Below are 17,208 nucleotides of genomic sequence, written 5' to 3' on the forward strand. Positions count from 1 at the left end.
CAAGCGGTGTATAAATTATATGAAATAAATAACTCTCCCCCTTCACCTGCAAGGAGCATAAGGTGGCCTCACAACAACTCTGCCAGGTAGGTTAGGTTGAGAGCAGGCAAAGACGACCAGGGGGTCATTCCCCGCGGCTTGAACCCTGGTCTCCCAGGTCGCTCGAACCGCGTCTGCACCGCGCTGTAGCCTGCGATTTGGGGCAACATTTTGGCCAAGGGCGGCGGCATCTGAGCCAGCCATTCATTTTATACATCTTTTGCGTGTGTGATACAGAGAGAAAGGAAACTTATGGGGGGGGGAGGGGGCACCTGGAGGACAACCAGCCGGACGCGCGTGTGAGGCGTTGTTTTGAGGGGCGGCGGCAAAGGCAAAGGCAGGCAGTGAAAGAGGCGGCAGCAGCGGCTGTTTCGAGGGGTGGAGGCGGGCAAGCTGAGGCACCTGAGCGGCATCCGCCTCCTCTTTCTCCTCCCTCTCTCCGCCCTCTCAGTGGTTTCGTCTTTCTTTCTTTCCTCCGCCCGGAAACTCACAAGAGAGGCAGCCACGTTGCCTCAGTCCTACCGACCTGGGCCGGATTCGGCGGCAGCGGCAGCGGGTCCCCTGAGGAGAGCCGGGAGCCCGCGCTTTTCCTTGGCGCCTTTCCCGCCCTCCCGCGGGTCTGAGGAGCCCTCTCCCCCGCGCCTTACGTCCACCAGGTGAGTCCGCCTCCCTCCTCCTCCCTCCTTCTCCCGAGCTGCAGTTGGGATTGAGACCGGGTCAAGCACGGAGGGGGAGACGCACCCAACATCGTTAATTCTTACCACAACACACACACACACACACACACATAAACACCCCGCACGTTAGAGTTTAAAAGTTTCGGGGTTTGGATGGGAAGTGTTGCGGCTTCTTTCAGAGAGGATCGCCGAGTTCTCTCGCTCTCCTTTGACCACCTCAGGATGACTTCCGTGCCCTAAGAGGGGTGTGGAACCAATAATAATAGTAACAGCAGTAACAAGGCATAAAAAATGACTCATGTGGTCAGGAAGAGCTTCAAAATGTTACTTGGGTTGTGGTGAAGATGAGTTCTCTTCTGTGTTGTTGTTGTTTTAACTATTCGCTGACTTCTGTTTTGAGAAAAATCAACCAGGCGATTTGCAAAACTCCTCGGATTAAAAATTTGGGTTAGTGGGGGAGGTTAATTTGAATAGGGGGTTATGCTTGGGGGGATTATTATTTCCCTGATGTCTCCCCCCCCCAATAATTCCCTTCATGATACTTATGTTAATAATTGTATAGGTGAATTTATAGTTCAGAGCTCTGTGACGTGTTTGTCACCCTCGGTGTCTTTAGGTTGAGCTAAGAGTGAGCAATTGTCCCATCTCACAGGGTGGTGGTTGTGAAGATAAATTGGGGAGAGACGTTCCATCACTTATGTGGTCCTGATCCCCGATGGAGGTGGGGCAAGATAAAAATGCAAGTAGTTAGAATTGTTCAACAGGGTTTAGAAACTATGTCCTCGGTTCATGGACAAACATGAATGGGAAGGGTGGAACTCAGTAGAGCTTCAGGTGTTTTTATAATACAAATACATTATATTATTAATATTAATCTTATTGGAATGGTTGTGATCAACACAGAAACCAAACCATGTTTTGAACCACCCAGCAGCAGTGCAAGAGCAATTATTATGGATTAGTGACTTCTTAATAAGTTTTAGGTGCTCTTTTTGCCTTGTGACGTAAGAAGTGGGTTTATTCCATCGTTTGATGCAATAGCAATAGTTTAGATTGTACAGAGCAAGGAGGCCATAGGTGTAACAACTTGTGATCTCCCAAAACTGCAAGCAACCCCACCAGTCACTGGCGAGTTATTCTCTGTTTTTTTCTTACCTGCCTATTAAATACTGGGTGATGGGGATGGGTTTGTCAGGCTAAAATAAATACATACAGGCTGGTATGGTCATATTTGGTGTCTCACAGTTTGTGCAGCCTAACCCATGGCTATCACAAACACTGATGAATGTGTTTGGTATATTTCTATACCAAACAAGCACTCACAAACATGTAAAAAAAATTAGATTTAGAGCTAATTAGGCTTAACTAAGCGTTAGTCCCATTGAACTTCTGAGTTGGTATGCTGTTGCTATAGAACTAGGAGATAGCAGTTTTTAGTTATGCAGTGAGCGTTTCCGGAGCAGCAAATCACATCAAGGTCACTGGGATTTGTTTACCTTCTAGTAAGTGTTTAGTCTTTCATCCTATTTAGGAGTCATATGCAAGCCTACTCTGTGGTTTTTCCTGTTTAGAGAAATGCGTATAATATTGCAGTCTAAATCCTGATTAATTGTGATGTTATGTATTAAAATCTAACAGTTGCTTCTGAAAATGCAGTAATACAACACGCCCACCCCATGTGCTCTTCTGACTAACTCTACACGGTATATTTACTCCTGCCTAATTTACCATTTTCCCTTTTTTGTAGTGCCAAAAAAAGAAAAAAACCTAGTTGCAAAGCAAATGTAGAATAAATAGTATTCTGAAATAATGTTGTGATTCACAATTGCCCTTTTCTATGTAAATTTTAGTTTGGACTTTGCCCTTTTTGATTAGGTAATCTTGTTTGCCTTCAGTTTCGTGAAACAGGTAATAATTGAATTGGCTCTCTTTTGTGGAGTTCTTTGGAGCCTCTGTACAAAACCTATTGCTATGTAAGCATTACTTCACTCCAGGTACAATCCAAAACCTGGCTGCTACCCAATGGGCTTTTTGAAGTGGCCTCTCCCTGCACCTCAAAATGCCATGTTTCAGGGCTATCCACTGCAAGCAGGCAGAAGAGACTATTCTGTGCCAGCAGAGTGATGTTGGTGTCATTCCACAAGTGCAGAAGAACAGGACTGTGCCTCCACTCAATCTAACCCTCTTCTAGCCTGGCAGAAAGGGAATTTGGCGGCTTGCACAGTTTGTCTTGATTTTTAAATGAGCAATTACACATTTTTGCAATAAACACAGTGATCCAATTCACACATCATGGTAAACCATAATTAATGGTTTGCTCTGTATTCTCCTCACTAGTGCTGGGGGGAAACAAACAAGCATCCCTGGCTCTGCATTGCATCTGAACCAGGGATCATGATTTGCTTACTCTGTGCCCTCTTAGGAATGAGCATGGTAAGTCATTAACCATGATGTGATGTTCAAATGGGGCCAATTTCAATGGCCTTTGTTTTCGAAATACGCAAGTGAAAAAATAAATAGTGACACAATAACAAAAAGAACAATGTGTTTTGGCACCTTAATGACACACACATTTATTATGGCATTTGCTTTTGTATAATACAGCCATTTAATCAGATGTATGAGGTGTTATCCTGAGTTGCAGGTATATATATATACCCATGGGGTGGCATGTTGGAATTATAAACAGTCAGATCAAGAGTTCAGGATAAAACTTCATGCATCTGATGAATTGTATTGTGGACCATGACAGCTTATGCCATAATAAATCTGTTAGTCATTAAAGTGCCACAAGACTCATTTTGTTGTTTTTGCTGCAACAGACGAACATGGTTATGTCTCTGGACAATGAATAACAAAGTGAAAGATGCATGAAAAATGTAAAGACAAGGAAGAAGAAATGTTTTTCTGATGCTGTTTTACTAGGGTAGGACTAATGAGATACATCCAGTCTCTTAAGTGTCATGTATTGCTTCCTTTCTTAAGAACAGTTCATCAGTTTATTTTTCTGTGAGCTGCTTGAAGTTGTGATGAATATGATATCTCCTGTCCAAAGTCTACTTTTGTAACTCATAGACAAAAGATGAGAGACATAAATATGATTCTCTCATTTCAGCTTCCAGCTAGTGATAAATGAAAGAGGATTGTAGAGCTCTACATATATTGCAGATAAAGATGGCTTTGTGCTTTCAAAGACCTCATCTTCCAAAAGCCCAAGTCTTACAGAGGAAATTGCTGGTTAAACCCCTGATTTTATCTTTTGAGGCAATATAATAACTATGTTTCTTCACTGAAAAGGATGGTTGAGGAAGAAAATTAAATAGAGCCTTACCTACATATTATGTGGATTAACCACAGAGAAATATAGAATGACAGAATTGTAGAGTTGAAAGGAACCACAGGGGTCATCTAGTCCAGTCCCCTGCAATATAGGAATCTTTTTGCCAAATGTGGGACTTGAACCCATGACCCTGAGATTAAGAGTCTCATGCTGAACTGACTGAGCTATCCTGTGGGCATCGCAGGAGCAGAGTACTGTACATACCGTATTTTTCGCTCTATAAGATGCACCAGACCACAAGACGCACCTAGTTTTTGGAGGAGGAAAACAAGAAGAAAAAAACTCTGAATCTCAGAAGCCAGAACAGCAAGAGGGATCGCTGTGCAGTGAAAGCAGCAATCCCTCTTGCTGTTCTGGCTTCTGTAATAGCTGCACAGCCTGCATTTGCTCCATAAGACGCACACACATTCACCCTTACTTTTTAGGAGGGAAAAAGCGAGTCTTATAGAACAAAAAATACGGTAATTTTTTTAGTCACTTGGGAGGTGTCTTCTTGATGGTAACAAAGACCACTTTATATACTATCCATAGCATTTTTATTGAAATGTTAGCGTGAGAGTTCTGTAAATATAATGTTAAGGGGAGCAATCATGCTTGCTTTTCTAACTGTATAATTCTTGGTGCTCTTTGTGTATCCTAGAACAAATAAGGGAGTGCCTAATAATCCATTGTTTGTAGAGAGAAAATGTGAATTCTGATGTATGGGATACCAAAGTCTGGTGTGTTGGTTGAACGTCATGCCAAGCAACAGTTTGCCCAAAGCTTCATTTAAGGTTTGGTTTAACAGCTGCTCTCAGCCCATTGTTTGTCAGATGTCTGTTTGGTCAAGGTTGGCTCAGTGAACAATGTCAGGACCATCTCAGTATATGGAACTATGAAGTGATCCAACATAGAACCTGAAAACTGTTGGGAGTATTACTACCTAAAAGCTCTAATATGTAGTCACTTACACCTATGACATAGCCAAGTTTAGGACTGTGAAATTGTGGCGATTGCTGATATTCTTTCTTTTCTTCTGCTTAGATGATGCCATGGCCTTTGGCTAGTATAATGAAAGTTTACTGATTACTGAAATTGTATAAATCCAGTAATTTTTTATACCTTGGCTTAAACCTTAGACTGGGCCTTAGGAATTCTCTTGAAACTACTGTGGCTGTTGCAATCCACACAGTTCACCTATATAGTGGTACCTCCGGTTAAGAACTTAATTCATTCTGGAGGTCCGTTCTTAACCTGAAACTGTTCTTTTTTTTTTTTAAATGATATTTATTAAAGTTTCAGAAAAAGTTACAAAAGTAAGAAAAAGAAAGAAAAAAGAAGCAAAAAGTACAAAATACAGAAAAAATAAAAACAATTATAAATAAATCAATCTTTCCATATCTTGTCTTTCATTTACTTGTTTCCCTGACCTCCTCACACCTCCCTTTTTTGTATTCGAGTTCAGTTAGTTAATTCAGCAAATCCTTTCCCTCTTTTTTTATCTTAATCTTTTATCTTAAAAAATTACAACTTTACATTCTCACCTGATTAACAATCCATTTTTACATACTCCTTTGTAACATTACTGCTAAAACCACTTAACTTCATTCCAACATCATTCTAACATTCATTAATTTTACAGTATTTCTGTAAGTAGTCTTTAAATTTCTTCCAATCTTCTTCCACCGACTCTTCTCCCTGGTCTCAGATTCTGCCAGTCATTTCCGCCAGTTCCATATAGTCCATCAACCTGAAACTGTTCTTAACCTGAGGTATCACTTTAGCTAATGGGGCCTCCCGCTGCTGCCCGGCCGCCGCCCCGCCATTTCTTTTCTCATCCTGAAGCAAAGTTCTTAACCTGAGGTACTATTTCTGGATTAGCGGAGTCTGTAACCTGAAGCATCTGTAACCTGAAGCGTCTGTAACCCGAGGTACCACTATATAACCATTTTTTAAGCATTTCAACCCATAATTTTGTTCTTACACATTTAAATAAGAGCCACCCTGCTGGATCAGACCACTGGCCTATCTAGTCCAGTTATTGTTTCTCACAGCAGCCAATCAGATTCTTATGAGAAGTCAACAGCTGGACAGGGAGGCAAAAGTACTCTTCCAGAAAGTAATATATTGCTAATATTTCTAGTTGCCATCAATCTGTCTTACTCTCTTTCGACACCATCTAAGTTGGTACCATCATCACCACATCTTATGGAACTAATGTCCATAGTACAGTGGAATGAAGACATATAATAGTGATTGTGTGAATGGTGTATGGAATTGTGCATGATAGTATAGCTGTGTATGGAGTTGTGTGGGGTGTTGAGCCCTTGCCCAATTAACATGGAATTTGAGAAACTGTAAGGGGGAAGAAGAAAATTCACAGTATCATTCATTCACAGTGTTATTTCTTCTCATTGTTCTGTTCCTGGCATGCACTATCTATTTCTGCTTTGTTACGTTAATGAATGTCTGGCTAGACGTTCTGATTAACATTTCCAAATTATATTAGATAAGGAACATTTCTTACTGTGCTGTCTTGAAGAATGATAGGTGAGGGAAGTGTACAATTATGACTGTTTGGCTAGACATTCTCATTAACATTTTCAAATTGTGTTAGATAAGGAATATTTCTTACTAGGCAGTCTTCATGAATGACTAAATGTGATAGGTGACAAAAAGTGTGTGCCTGTGATCTGTTTAAATGGACAGTTTCCCAGTGCTGTTGGAAGTACACGTCTGAGGCTGCTGACGCTATCTAGTGTAGCATGATTGGACAGGAGTGAAAGAACATGCTAGAAATGTGGCTGTAGGCATTATAATTTGCTAAAGCTTCATAAGGTAAGGTAATTACTTAGCATTATCTCTCTTAAAATTAAGTAAAGTGGAATTTTCTGATAAACATATAGGATGATATGTGTTTTGAAGTGGGCTTTTCAAAGAAATTAGGTAGTAGACATACGGTCTCCATTTATTAACACTTTACCACATCTTTGGAAGGTAACCATTCTGTTGGCAACTCTTCTTTTAGCTGCAGTTACTTGGATAAATCCTAGGTTTTAACTTTTGCTTTTAGTTTGGATTTTGTATGTTAATTGCAGGAGACATTATTTGTTCAGCCTTGAGCCTTAAGTTTGGTTGCTTTCTTTGTGAAGTCACTAATATCAATAAAAAGAATGAAGAGTCTTGATGACACTTAATGAAGTATGGTATATAAAAACAGCTTGTTAGTTCAAAGCACATTTGGCAATGGAGGACAATATCTTTCAAAAGGAAACGTTGTTTAGTTTGGAAGACAGAGTAGAAACATTATTTAGCTGCTGATTGTGAAGTTTAATAGGGTCATTTTCTAATATATTCACTCAGGCTTCCATCCTATACATACTGTATACATACATCCTATATATACATACTGGAAAGAAGTTTCATTGAACATAGCTGTATACCTCACTCCTTAGTCTGAAGACATTCTGAGTGTTTTACAGAATTCTTAAAAACACCATAAACAACAACATCTTTAACATTGCAAAACCCAACAGTACAGTAAACGCAGCATAAAAGCCTAGAAGACTAAAAGTCTGAAAGACTTGGGCAAATAAATAGTTCTTACCATGTATGCAAAAAATAAATCAGTGCTGGAAACCTTCCCACATTAAGTGTTCCATAACTTGGGTACCTCTTCAGAAAAGGTCCTCTCATTGGCCATTTGTCATCTTACTTTTGGAGGTGTAGGGACCCAGATAATGGTCCTTGAGGAAGACAAGTTTGTGCAGGAGAAGATTGTCCTTCACATATCTTGGTCCTAGCCTGGTAAGATGAGAACTAGCAATTTGAATTGCTCCTGGAAATGGACTGGGAATTGGTGCCAATATTTAACTGCTGCTGAGATGTGCTTCATATGCTAATCACAAATCTAGTTTCTTTGTTTTGTACCAACTGAGGTTTCCATGTTGTCTTAAAAGGCAGCCCTTGCACAATGCATTATATAGTACTCTTAAGTGAGCTTTTACCAGAGCATGTGTAAGCTAGTCACACTATCTCTTTCTGGGCATGTTTAGTATCATCATTAGTTAGTCAAATGTTCTTTATGATACAGAAACTACTTGGGTCTCTAAATTTAAGGCTGGGTATAAGGGCAGCTCAACATCTGGTTCTGATTCATTAGGGAGAGAGCAGTCTATGTAGAAAGGGATCCACCTCTGAAGCCAGATGAACCACTCACCAAAACTTCCTCCATCTTAATCCAACTTCAGTTTATTGGTCCTCATCCAGTCCATTTCCAACTCAGGGACCAGTTCAGCACTTTCACAGCTTCAATCTAAGAAAAAGCAAAATAGAGTTGTACATCTACATATTGATGACATCTCACCTCAGATATCTAGATGAGCTTGTTCAATGGTTTCACATAGTTCAGAGAAGGAGAACCTATTGCCCTCCAAATATTACTGGATTACAACTCCCATCAGTCCCAACCAACATGGTCAGAGGTAGGGATCATGGAAATTGTTGTCTAATCGCAATTGTAGGCCACAGGATTGATCCTCACCCCCAGTGCAGATATTAAATAGCCTAGGCAACAGTATCAGAATTTGCATGTTATATAGGAAGAATGGGAATTATAAGAAGCATATGAAAAAGAAAGTTCTTAATAAGGGTGAACTCATAAAGAATATGGGAGACATTTTGACCTTCAGGGAACCATTTCTCCATATACTCATCTTCCGAGGAAACACTTAAACATTTCAGAGCACTCTAGGTCATGATTCAGGGTAGACAGTAAATTCACAGGTAAGTTTCCCTGGGTGTCCTCATTGTACTGTATGAAGTGTGCATGCTAGAACATGTCCACAGCTTGACATAAATATTAGTAATGGTGGGCAAGCTGTCTCTCAAGAGACCTTGTGCATTATTACTTCACACCGAGGAACTCCTCATAGACTTTCAAGGTTTTCTTGGAATAAATTCTCATAGAGTCAAAGGTTTTCTTGTAACAAATATGCAAATCACCAGTATATGAGCAATTGTGTGCCATCTTCAGGATGATGGCCATAGCTTGGTTGTAGAGCAGATGCAAAAAATCCCAGGCATCTCCAGATGGGTGAATAAAGCTTCCTGTCTGAAATGCTAATCAGGGTAGACAAAACTTAACGTAGGACAAATGGTCTGACTTTATAAGGCAGCTTCCATTGTGGATAGCTACTATTTTTCCTAAATTTATTCTGCTTATTATCTATTGGCTTTTTATACGCTTCCACCCATAATATGTCAGATAAGCACATGCTGAACTGCTTTAGTTCTTCCCTTTGACCTCTTTCTAAACTTATGCCATGACTACATTCCTGTGTAACCTGACTCACAAAATTCCTGTTTAGATCTTTAGGGTAGATAAATTTAGGTGGCTAGGCAGAAATTTATTTATAGGCATTAATAACTGGGAAGGGAGAAAATCCACAATAACTTTAATTTATTTCTAGGCTCAAATAACTCCTTGCTGGGAAAAGTAGAAGATCGAGACTGGGCAGATTGTTTACCTGGTTAGTAGACCATTAAAGGTTACATGATTATGTTGTTGTGTCCTCCTATATGTGTGGTAACAAAATGTGGGTGGTTAAAACCACCTCATTTCTCAATTTGAAGCTGCACATACCTGAACAGTATTTGTCGGTACTGACATATATTTGACCATGATTGTGCAGAACAGCATTAGAGTATCTTGTTGAATCTTTCTTACTTCGAGGAAAAGTCTTCTGTAGAAATGGAGAGGCAACAAGGGACAAGAGGAACACTTACATTACTATCATTAAAGTGAATTTCCAGTGTTCAGAGTGCCCTGTGAGAGGCTGCTCAGCTCCCTCAGAATGTAGAGACTGAAGCAGCTTGGTTCAAGCTAGGCAAGAGGGGAGCCAGAAGGAGCCAACTGGTTGGTAAGTTGCCACTTGACTACCCCTTTAATAAATCGGGTAGCCAACATGGTGACCTCCAGATGTTGTTGACCATTACCCCTGACCATTGGCTGTTATGGCTGGTTGGTTATTCCTGCCATGAGGTATGCTGGACCCTTGCAGTTTGAGGCTTTGAAGATAAATGCCAAGAAAATGATAATATGTGAAGCTGAAAAATACAAGTGTTTCCTTTTGTCTTTCCTGACTCATCCAACATTATGCTTCCTTGGATGACCCTGGGTTCTAGTAATATGACAATGGGCAGCAAAGCCTCTCTTCATCCACACCATGTATATTTTTATACCCTGGTGTTTTGTCCAGAGAAAGGTTGAGCAAGACTTATTTTTCTTTTTACTTGATAAATTTATTATTCCCTTGAACAGATGTTAATATAACTGGCCTGTAATTTCTTGGATCCTCTCTGAATGCCTTTTTAAGAGCTGATGTTACACTGACCACTTTCTCGTTCTTGGGTATGGAGGCTGATCTTATGGATACTTTGCATAATTTTGTTAGAAGATCTGCACTTTCACATGTCAGTTGGGTCAGTTGGGTAGAGTTAGGCAAGTGCTGGCCTAAGGGATCTCCTGTCATTATGCTTTGCCCCGGCTTCCAAGACTCTCTAGGTCTAGGACTTCCAGATAAGTTAGCTCATGCACAAGGATCTGCCCTACATCTTCCACAGTGAAGAGAAAAACAAAAGATTTCAGCTTCTTGCCAATCTCCTTTTACTCTTTTAACATTTTAAGTCCCTTCTATACCAAAAGTTCAACCACCTCCTTAGCTTGTTTCCTACTCCTAGTATATTTAAAGAATTGGTGGTGGTGTTAATTGTGGGCTTTGTGAAGGCATGCATATGGAAGACTGGCATCCACAGGAAAATAGCAGGAGGCTATAGTGAAGACTGCTTCATATGTTGCTGTAACACCTGAAACAGTGCTTCATGAATATAGTTAGACCAGGAAACTGCTTTGAAGAGTTCTGGAAAGAAAACCCTTTGAAAATAGCAGAAGAGATGGCAATGCCTTTGTTTAAAGACCCCAACACCTTGGGAGAGGTTGATTTATCAGCTTGTAACACAACTTAATAGTGAAAACAATCCAGCATGAGAGCAGTTGACAGGAAATGCCCCTTCTTATACCTTCATAGGACCACATGTTTATGTCCTTTCACAATGTAGCCATTCTGAAATAGCTAAAGTCTATGTCCTATTTTGTTTCCAAAAGAAGACTGTAAGAACTAGAGTACTGCTTCTGTTGAGGCAGGCTGGGTGACAAATTCCTACTGGAAGTTGTTAGTCTTTTCTTGCCCCACCCCCACCCCACCCCACTGTGTTCCTGGTGAGCACCCACATTTCAGGAGAGAACTGAATAGTTATTACTCTGGTATTGATTCATCTCTTAACCCACCAAAAGAAAGAGCAGAGAAATATTATTGTGTTGGGGATGGGAAATAGAATTTCTGGGAGCTAAACTCTCAGAACTGGTCGCACAAGTATTGTGGCTGAGAAACAAATTTGATTGCTGGCAGGCAAGGTTTTGCTACCCAGGAGAAAGGTAGCAGGGATGTTGTATCAAATGGGGCAAATACCTTATGCTTCCTCCAAATTTCATGGGTATTAAAAGACTCTTGGAGAGTTTGTCTGTTTTAAATGACAGTGATCAAGAAAATAGCATATTTCCTCCACATTAACACTCCATATAAAATCTCCTTTGTTCTTGACCTAAGGGCCTCAGCCTCAAAAAGTGTTTGGCTGGGGGGAGACTAGAGGTTGGGAAGAGTCAGCTGCACACATATGAACCATAGTTCCTGCATTCCCTTGATCATTTTGGTTGCCCTTTTCTGAACATTTTCAGTTTGGAGAAGTCCCTTTAGAGCTCTTCACAATTTTGGGCAAAAGATTCTTGCATTGCAGGAGGCTGGACTAAATAATCCTTGTGGTCCCTTCCAACTCTGCAATTCTATGATTCTATGATTCTTTTGTTTTAATGACTCTGAACACCATCAGCAAACCTGGCTGCCTCACTACTTGCACCTCATTTTAGATAGTTTATGAACAAGTTATTTTTAAATATTGATATTACATTGACAACTTTCCAGTCCTGAAGTATGGAGGTTGATTTGAGGGGCAAGTTACATATTTTTGTTTAGAAGATCAGCAATCTCACATTTGAGTTCTTTGAGAAAACTAAGGTGGGTACCATCTGGACCCTGCTATTTGTCAGTTTTTATTCTATCTAGGAAGATTAACAAATTCGGTGTTGTACTTAACAAGGTAGTGCTAGTCATGAGCAACCAAGAATTTCATGCAGGTGGATATGTAGGAAAGTTGATGGCAGAAGGATCATACTCACATACTTCTTTACAAGACTGAACAAATGTATTACGGTGTAAGCTTTCACAGACTAGAGTCAACCTCATCAGATACAAGAAATGTTATCCTAGGTTGGCAAGTATATATATACAGTGGTACCTCGGGTTAAGTACTTTGTTGTAATTTGTTCCGGAGGTCCATTCTTAACCTAAAACTGTTCTTAACCTGAAGCACCACTTTAGCTAATGGGGCCTCCTGCTGCCGCCGCACTGCTGCCAGAGCACGATTTCTGTTCTCATCCTGAAGCAAAGTTCTTAACCCGAGGTACTATTTCTGGGTTAGCGAAGTCTGTAACCTAAAGCGTATGTAACCTGAGGTACCACTGTAGATTCAGATGGGTATGCATTGAAAAGCTTAAACCAAATAGCAATGAAATTGTTTTAGTAAATATTTTGCTTAACACTTTATCAGAATTCAGATAATCCTCCAAACCAAGTCTCTCAAGTCCTAGTTTTGATGATGAGGCATGAGCCACAGACTTAAGTTCTCCATCTTTCCAACCCTAGGGTTCCAAAATTTTGACTACAAATAACCAAGCTGACGTAAATAGTGACAGTCTTGGCCTTTTGTCTGACTGTCAAAGATAGGAGTTGGCAGGTTGGCTAGAATACATTTTTTATTACTGGTAGTTAGCAATATCTGTAGGCTGGTTTTGCAAGATTGTGTGATCATGAATAGGAAAAGGTGATGGCAGAATAGTGCAGTGGTTTACTCTTTTGGGATGATGCTGATTACATTATACGCATACTTCCACTGGTTTTTCTAGTTCCTGTAGGACACTGGGTTTGTTGCACATAAATTCTGTTGCCATGTCTAATCTGTTTGTCAATATTTTTGCCACCTGGACTGTGAAAAGGCTCAAGACATATGACCTTCTCATGTTCTTATCAACTAGTTAACCCTTAACACTGGGCTTATCTTTTGATCTACTCACAAAAGCACACAAGGACTGCTACACTTGTTCATTTGCTAGGCAAGGAACTGGAATGTTGCATATCCTGTCTTCTAGGATGAGGTCCATGCTGCTTATGCAATGTACTATTCTATTATACAGTTGACTTAATTGAGAAATTAACTATGTGCAAATCTTGAAAGTTTGAGGATTCCCCTTTTAGCATTTGGTGAAATTTTAGCAGGATTAACTAAAATTCTTTTATTGAATGACTGTTTTAGTTAATTTCAAAAGTGCATGTTAACTAGTCTAATATATGTTCAGAGTTTGTCTTACCCGATTCCTGTATTAGCAACAGCATAAAAAGGAATAAATTCCAGGGTCTAAAAATGAGTCTATTGAAATTCATCTTGTTAGTTTTTGTCCACTTCTCCAATCTGTTATAAAGTCATATTGAATCCTGTCTTCTGCAGTATTAGCTACCCCTCCCAGTTTTGTGCCATCTTCAGATTTGTTGGGTATCCCCTCCGTTCCTTCATCTAAGTCATTCAGAACCCTATGACACTGCACTTGCTTTTTTTCTGGGGAGGTGAGAAATTGTTAGTGAGCCATCTTGGGTTTGGTCGGTCAACCAGCTACAAATCCACCTAAGTTACATTGTTAGTTCCATGGTTCCCTAAGCATTTATTTCAAGTATAAAAAATGAGCTGCCCATTATACATGTTCCTACTAAACAGGCTTATTCTGCTTTGTAGCAGCCTAGTACTAACACCTCCCACCTTGAAATTTCTGGTTTGTTTGTTTGTTTTTACTCCCTGAGGCCAGGATTCTATTTTACTTTTCCTTGAGGTATATTATTTTGTTTGATAGGAAGAACAGAATATGATTTTGCCTGTAGGATCTTAATAGCTAGGTGTTTTACAGTTGAGCCAGCAAAAGTTGAAAAACACTGCTTTAGTCAGCATTTCATTCCTTGGATTTCTTCCTAGATTTGAAGATTAAATAAAATGCAAAATGAACTGAAAGACTCATCGTTGTCTTTATATTTGGCATAACTAAATTATTAGTATTCTATAATGCCATAGATGTGTAAATACAAAGAGAATATGTGTGATTCAGCAAATGGTGAAAGCACTGTAATTTGACATGATTAGAGGCAAGAGCAGACAACTTGCTGCTATTGTAGGGAATAATTTTAAATTAGCAAGACTATAAAGCATAATGGGTGCCTCATTTGGCTTTTTATAGCTAGAAACCAGCAGCATGCAATTGTTCTTTTATTTCAGGCATCAGGGGTTATTAGAACAGTGGTAATGATAATGTAAACTGGCCCCTGGAGTGGGGAGAGAACCCTGCTGCTTGAAAGTAACAATATGGCTAAGGACTGAGAAGGTAAAAATGCCTGGAGTCTGCACACGGCACTCTCCACCACTGATGCATGCTTAGGGACATCCTTTAATTCCTACCACCACCCTTAAGCTCTGACTGTTGTTGGTCAGGGCTCACTGTTTAAATATATTACAATGCTGTGGAACTCTACTACATCAAGGTTATTGTGGAAAGTGATGGCTCCCAACTGCCTAGCTCTTATCATGGCACTTCTGCCTGCCAGACAGTTTCTGCAACCACCACCAGGTAAGCCCTCTATGGAAAATCCATATAGGAATAGCCCCAAGAGACATGACTTTGCTGAGGAATCGTTCAAGCCTTTAATTGGTCAGGTTGGCTTCTGTAGCAGCCTTTGTATAGCCACTGTTAATGCTACTTAAAAAATTCTCTTTGCTTTTTATGTTATAGCACAGCATGGGCAGGTTTTCAAAGGTTATTCCGTCAGGAATCCATTCCATATTGACTGGGAATCCTCAAGTGTCTGCTGTGGAATTCATGATACTGAAACAAATCCAAGGGTGTAGGTAGCTCACATGGAACACTGGCCAGTCCTGTTGGGTCTCATCAGTGTATCCTAGGATGCACTCTAGCTGCTGCACATTGCTTGGGAAGAACAAGTAGTGGACAAGCTTTTAGAGGAATTTCCCCTTGTCACTAATCTTGTTACCAAACACTCAAGCTTGCATAGAATGCCAAGCTCTCTTGGAACACAGCTTGAAAACCAGTGAGCTGAATAAAGCCTCATTTCCTCTATCAGTAATCAGGGAACTTTTAAAAGCTGAGCAGGGTCTCCCAAACCAGTTGTTGGGACTACAACTTCCATCATCCCTAGCTAGCAGGACCAGTGGTAAATATGATGGGAATTTTAGTCCAAAAACAACTAGAGACCCAAGTTTGGGAAACCCTGGTTTAGAGTAATAAAGTACTGCGAATACTTAAGTTCTAGCCTGATAACTGTAGCATATATAATTTATATTGTTCTTCACTTTTTTTAAAGAAACACCTAAGCAGTTCACAAATATCAAAAGCAAAGTACAAAAAATGCTATAAAATATTAGAGATAAAAATCAAAAATTATAAATACATTGGAGAACTTCCATAATTTAAAATACATTAACACCGCCAGTAACAGAACAGTTTAACTCTCCTAAACATCAAAAAACACACTGTGTGAAAGATTAAGTAGATGGGGCTTCGGGAATCTCTTTTAAGAGGTTGCTCCAGAGGGTTGTTGAAGCAGCTTAAAAAGCTTGCCATGGAATTTCATGCACACTGGCGAAGGAGAGACAGGGTGCTGCATCTCCTACCTGTGCCCAGCATAGGCCTACTCACTTTTGTAGACCCAGAACAAGTTGCTTTTTATTGATTATCAGCTTTATGCAACTGCATAGGAAAATGAAAGTAACCACAAGAACACTAATGGGTGGAGTCTTGGCTCCAACCTATAATACCTGGAGACAATGTTTAACTTGTATCATTACCCATTACTACAGAAACCAGTTGGGCTGCCAGAGGAGGCAAAGCCCTTCCTCATTTGTCATAGAAATTGCAGGTAGCTGCCAAAGGAGAATCAGAACTCTTTTTAGCCTAAGAAGCATTTTTTGTGGGGCAATAACTTTTGTGGGTTCATTTACAAGCCTAAAATAATGCCCAGTTTTACACATATGGTAGTAAAGAACCAATTCAGAAACTCTTATTGAATAACACCACATGGAACATCTGCTTTCTGATTCAGTCACTGAGGACTCAACAGACTAGTTCCAGCTTGCCATGCTTAGGAGGGCTTTTCACTTTACCATCGTGCAGACAGGTGTGGATTGTCTTTCATCGCTAAGGTCAGGTCTGAGTTTTTAACAGTCTGAGCAGCTTCCTTTTATGGACTTAAGAGAAGTAATGAGGTACATTCAACACTTTCTTGGATGTTAGAAATCTGAGCCTCAGTGGTTAAGAGCTACTTTGATTTGATCTCCAAGAATTTTGTGTAAAACTTGGGCAGTAATGGAGTAAAACATCAGTATTTGAAAGAAAGTTTATTTTACTCTATTTTTTTTTCCTGTCAGGACTTCAAGGTGGCTGACAACAATGAAGAATTTAAACAGAAGCTGAAATTGTATGTTGGGCAACTTACGGTCCTTCCCCCTTTTTTCTGTACATTATGATGAGCCAGCATAATTTTTACCCCATTGAATGCAGACCTTGGCCAATCTAGATGGGTTGCTTGAAGTGGTAGTAAGTTGTGATTGGCTTGATGGGTCACAAGGTGTTCAGGGCTGTGTTAAATATGTAGAAATCTGAGGGCATAAAGCAGGGATGGGGAACATGTGGTAATCCAGAATGCGGCAGCTAGACTGGTGACTGGGGGCGGCCGCCGAGACCATATAACACCGGTCTTGAAAGACCTACATGGGCTCCCAGTACGTTTCCGAGCACAATTCAAAGTGTTGGTGCTGACCTTTAAAGCCCTAAACGGCCTCGGTCCAGTATACCTGAAGGAGCGTCTCCACCCCCATCATTCTGCTCGGACGCTGAGGTCCAGCGCCAAGGGCCTTCTGGCGGTTTCCTCATTGCGAGAAGCAAAG

General features: G+C 40.3%; 1 protein-coding gene across 2 annotated transcripts in view; it reads left to right on the top strand.

Moving 5' to 3' along the window:
* Positions 1 to 354: 354 nt before the first annotated feature.
* Positions 355 to 17,208, top strand: part of LOC128406204 (ligand of Numb protein X 2-like) — a 42,163-nt gene continuing 25,309 nt past the window's right edge. Inside the window, exon 1 of one of the 2 annotated variants that reach the window (XM_053373319.1) lies at positions 355 to 695. The gene's annotated coding sequence lies outside the window, so the exon portion shown is untranslated. The remainder of the gene's footprint in view (positions 696 to 17,208) is intronic. The other variant, XM_053373318.1, reaches the window with a different exon arrangement.

The sequence above is a fragment of the Podarcis raffonei genome, chromosome Z, assembly GCF_027172205.1.
Source record: "Podarcis raffonei isolate rPodRaf1 chromosome Z, rPodRaf1.pri, whole genome shotgun sequence".
Lineage (NCBI taxonomy): Eukaryota > Metazoa > Chordata > Lepidosauria > Squamata > Lacertidae > Podarcis > Podarcis raffonei.